A 4,982-nucleotide genomic window follows, 5' to 3' on the forward strand; every position below is an offset into this window, starting at 1 on the left:
CACTCGGGAACCTCATAAAAACTCTGAACTGGAAGTTATAATAGATATGCAGAGGACCTGGTGCAGACAGACCTGTGCAGGCCCTGTGCTTGCTGCTTCCGTCTCTGTGAGCTCATAGGAGTTTGATCACGTTAATTTAGATTATTTGAGTTCTTAGTGTCCTTCATTTCTGCTGGCTGACACTCTTTCTACCTCTTCTTTCACAGGGCTCCCAGAGCTCTGAGGGGAGAGGTTTGATGAAAACATCCCATTTAGGGCCAAGTATCCCAAGGTAAGATTCTGTATAATATTTGGCTGTGGGTCCCTATATTTGTTTCCATCTGTTGCAAGAGGAAGCTTCTCTGATGAAGGCTGAACAAGGTACCAATGGGTCCATTCCCAACCACAATGGAAGAGTGTTCACCTTGCTCCACATCCTCACCAGCATGAGCTTTCATTTGTATTATTGATCTTAGCCATTCTGATGGGTGCAAAATGTAATCTAAAAGTAGGTTTGATTTTCATTTCTCTGATGGCTAAGGGTATTGAACATTTCTTTAAATGTTTCTCAGCCATTTAAGATTCTTCTATTGAGCCAGGTGGTGGTGGCACACGCCTTTGATCCCAGAACTTGAGAGGCAGAGGCAGGCAGATTTCTGAGTTCGAGGCCAGCCTGGTCTACAGAGTTCCAGGACAGCCATAGCTACACAGAGAAACCCTGTCTCGAAAAATCCAAAAAAAAAAAAAAAAAAAAAAAAAAAAAAGATTTTTCTATTGAGAATGTTTAGCTCTTTTTTAATTGGATCCACATTTTAAATTGGATTATTTTTTAACAAGGTTTTTTTTTAATGTATTTTGGATATTAGCCCTCTATTGAATGTGAAGTTGGTAAAAAAAAAAAAAAAAATCTTTTCCCATTCTGTAGGTTGCCACTTTGTCTTAGTAAGATTGTCCTTAGCCTTATAGAAGCTTTCAGTTTCATGAGGTCCCATTAATTAATATTGATCTTAGTGCATGTACTATTGGTATTCTGTTCAGAAAGTCTTTTCCATATCTATCTGTTCAAGGCTGTCCCCTACTTTCTCTACTCTTAGGTTCACTGTACTTGGTTTTATGTTGAGGTCTTTGATTCATTTGGACTTGAGTTTGTTCAGTGGGATAAGTATGGATCTATTTGCATTCTTCTACATGTTACCATCCAGTTTGACCAATACCATTTGTCGAAGGTAGTATTTTTTTTTTTTTTTTGCCAGTGAATATTTCTGGCTTCTTTATCAAATATTGGGTGTCTAGATGTGCATGGGCTTATGTCTAGGTCTTCAATTTGATTTCATTATCTGTTTTTATGCCAATATAATGTTGTTTTTATTATTATAGCTTTGTAGTATAACTTAAGATTAGGAATGGCAAGACCTTCTGCAGTTCTTTTATTGTTTGGGATTGCTTTAGCTATCCTAGGTTTTTTGGTTTTCCAAATGAAGTAGAAAATTGTCCTTTCAATGTCTGTGAAGAATTGTGTTGGGGATTTTGTTGGGAATTACACTGAATTTGTAAATTGCTTTTGGTAGGACTGTGTGATGGTTTGAATATGCTTGGACCAGAGAGTGGCACTTTTAAGAGGTGTGGCCTTGTTGGAGTGGGTGTGGCCTTATTGGAGGAAGTGTGTCACTGTGAGGGTGGACTTTGAGAATCTCCTCCTAGCCATGTGGGAGTAGTCTTCTCCTGTTTGTCTTCAGAACAATATGCAGAACTCTCAGCTCTTCCTGCATCATGCCTGCCCAAAAGCTGCCATTCTCCCACCTTGTCAACCAGCCCCAGTTAAGTGTTATTATCCTTATAAGAGTTGCCTTGGTCATGGTGTCTCTTCACAGCAATGGAAACCCTAAGACAGATGGCCTTTAAAAAAAAAATAGATAACTATGTTTATGTTACCAATCCACGAATATGGGAGATCTTCCATTCTCTGGTGTCTTCTTCAAAGACTTAAGATTTCTATCACACAAGTCTTATACTTGTTTGGTTATTGTGAAAACTATTTCCCTGATTTCTTTTTGAGTCTTTTTTGTCACTTGAATATAGGAGGAAATTTGATTTTTGGAATTAACTTTTGTATTCATCCAATTTGTTTAAGGTGTTTATCAACTGTAGGAGTTTCCTGGTGGAATTTTTAGGGTCAATTATGTATACTATCGTATCATCTGAATAAAGATACTTTAACTTCTTCCTTTCCAATGTGTATCCCTTGGTTTTCTTCAGTTGCCTTATTTCTCTATGATTTCAAGTACTATATTGAATATATATATATGGAGAGAGAGAGAGAGAGAGAGAGAGAGAGAGAGTAGACAGTCTTGTCTTCTTCCTGATTTTAGTGGGATTCCTTTGAGTTTCTCTCTATTTAAGTTGATGTTGGCTTTAGCATGCTGTCAACTGCCTTTGCTATGCTGAGGTACGTTCCTTGTATCCCTAATTTTTCCAAGACTTTTATCACAAAGTAGTGTTGGGTTTTGTCAAAGGAGATGACCATATTTTTTTTCTTTTAGTTTCATTTATACAGTGGATTGCATTTGTGTGTTGATCAATGCCTGCATCTCTGGGATGAAGCCTATTTGATCATGGTAGATGATCTTTCTGATGTGTTCTTCAGCTCAATCTGCAAGAATTTTACTGAGTATTTTTTGCATCTATGTCCATAATGGAGAAATTGATCTGTAATTCTCTTTCTTTGTTGTATCTTTGGGTAGTTTGGGTATGCAGGTAACTGTGGCCTCATAAAATGAATTGTGCAATGTTCCTTCTGTTTCTCTTTTGTGGAATAATTTGAGGAGTAATGGCATTAACACTTTTAAATTCTGGTAGAATTTTGTGTTAAGACCATCTGACCCTAGGCTTTTTGGGGGGAGATGTGGGGTGAGACTTTTAATGACTGCTTCTATTTCACTAAGGGTTATAGGTCTGTTTAAATGCTTACCTGATCTTGATTTTTGTTTAGATTTTTCAATTTGGTGGAGTAGACATTTTTAAACTATGTCTTATGATCTTCTGGATTTCCTTGGTATCTATTGTTATGTCCCTCTTTTCTTTTCTGATTTTGTTTATTTGAGTTTTATGTCTCTGACTATTCATTAATTTGGATAAGGGTTTGTCAACCTTATTGATTTTCTCAAAAAATCCAATTATTTGTTTCATTGATTCTTTGTTTCTATTTTATTGATTTCAGTCCTGAGTTTCATTATTTCTTGTTGTCTATTCCTCCTTGGATGTGATTTCTTGTTTTTATTCTAGAACTTCCAAGTGTTCTATTAAGTATCTATGAGATCTCTCAAGTTTATTTATGTAGGCACTTAGTGCTATGATCTTGCCTCTTAGAACCACTTTTATTATGTCCCATAAGTTTGCCTATGTTGTATATTTTCAATGTTAATTTTATATACATTGAATTTGAATTCTAAAATGTCTTTACTTTCTTTATTTCTGTCTTGAGCCATTTTTCACTCAGTAGTGAGTTAAGGTTGCATGAGGTATTGTTGACAGCTTTAATCTGTGTTGATCTGATAGGATGCAGGGAGTTATTTCAATTTCCATGTATCTGCTGAGACTTGTTTAATTTTGATTATGTGCTCAGTTTTGGATAAAGTTCCATGAGGTCCTGAGAAGGTATATTCCTTTGTGTTTGGGTGAAATATTCTGTAAATACCTGTTAAGTCCATTTGGTTTATAATAGCAGTTAGCTCTAGTGTTTCTCTGTTTAGTTTTTGTCTAGATAACCAGTCCATTGGTGAGAGTGGGATATTGAAGCCTCTCACTATCAGTGTGTGAGGTCAATATGTGACTTAAATTTTAGTAGTGCTTCTTTTACAAACATGAGTACCCTTGTATTTGGGGCACAGATGTTAAGGTTGAAATATGTTCTTGGTGGACTTTTCCTTTGAGTGGTGTCCTTCCCTATCTCTTCTGAATAGCTTGAAGTCTCTTTTGTTATATATTAAAGTGACTATACCAGTTTGCTTCTGAGGTCTGTTTGCTTGGAATATGTTTTTCCAACCCTTTTATCTTTTTTTTTTTTTATATATAGAACAGCAGACACCTTTATTACACTATGTATGAGGCTCATTTGCCTTTCCGGGCTTTGATCTTCCGAAGATAGAACTCCAGCTCCTTGCCTTCGAGCACATAGCCGTCTGCTCTGCTACACTGGCCTGGTCTTGAGGCAATGCAGGCTAGAAGCTTGCCCTGCTGGAACTGCTCCTCCAGGAGACTGCTGATTTTGGCATTCTTTTTCCTTTCGTCGTATTTCTTTTGAATTTTCTTTGATCGTTTTTTGTTTAAAATCTCTTCCTCCTCAGGAGTCAGCTTGGCCCCCTTCTTGCGGCCCAGGGGCAGTGCATAGTGGGACTCGTACCACTGTCGGTACGGCGTGCTGTCAATAAGCACGATGCAGTTCTTCACCAGGGTCTTGGTGCGGACAAGCTAGTTGTTGGATGCATTGTAGACAACATCAATGATCCTTGTTTTGTGAGTACAACACTCAGAGCCCCAGGAAAAGTTCCCCACATCCAATCTCAGGGCGCAGTACTTCTTATTGCCTCCTCGAACTCGGACTGTGTGTATGCCGCGAGGGCCAATCTTCATGTTGGCAGCAGGCCGTCCCAGCTCATACTTCCGCTTCTTGTGGTAGGGTTTTCGCTTACCCCCGGTCTTGCGGCGCTTGTGCCAATTGTCCCGAGAGATGCCCATCGCTCGGCGCTGGCTGGAAAGAGCCAACCCTTTTATCTTGAGGCGATGTCTATCTTTGATGTTGTATGTTTCTTGGATTCAGCAGAAGGATTGATCCTATTTTTACATTGATTTTTTTTTTATTGAGTCTTTTTTTTTATTGAGTCTTATTGTGTCTTTTTTTTTTTTATTGAGTAATTGAGACTGCTGATGTAGAGATATAATGACCAATGACTGTTGATTCCTGTTATTTTGTTGTTGTTATTGACTGTGTGTTTGTGTGTCTTCTT

General features: G+C 37.9%; 1 pseudogene; it reads right to left on the bottom strand.

The window, feature by feature from the left end:
• Nucleotides 1-4,085: 4,085 nt before the first annotated feature.
• LOC110299944 (small ribosomal subunit protein eS8 pseudogene) lies at nucleotides 4,086-4,730 on the bottom strand (annotated as a pseudogene).
• Between the last annotated feature and the right edge of the window lie 252 nt (nucleotides 4,731-4,982).

This window comes from Mus caroli, unplaced genomic scaffold (assembly GCF_978045245.1).
Source record: "Mus caroli unplaced genomic scaffold, Mus_caroli_1 scaffold_1, whole genome shotgun sequence".
Classification (NCBI taxonomy): Eukaryota; Metazoa; Chordata; class Mammalia; order Rodentia; family Muridae; genus Mus; species Mus caroli.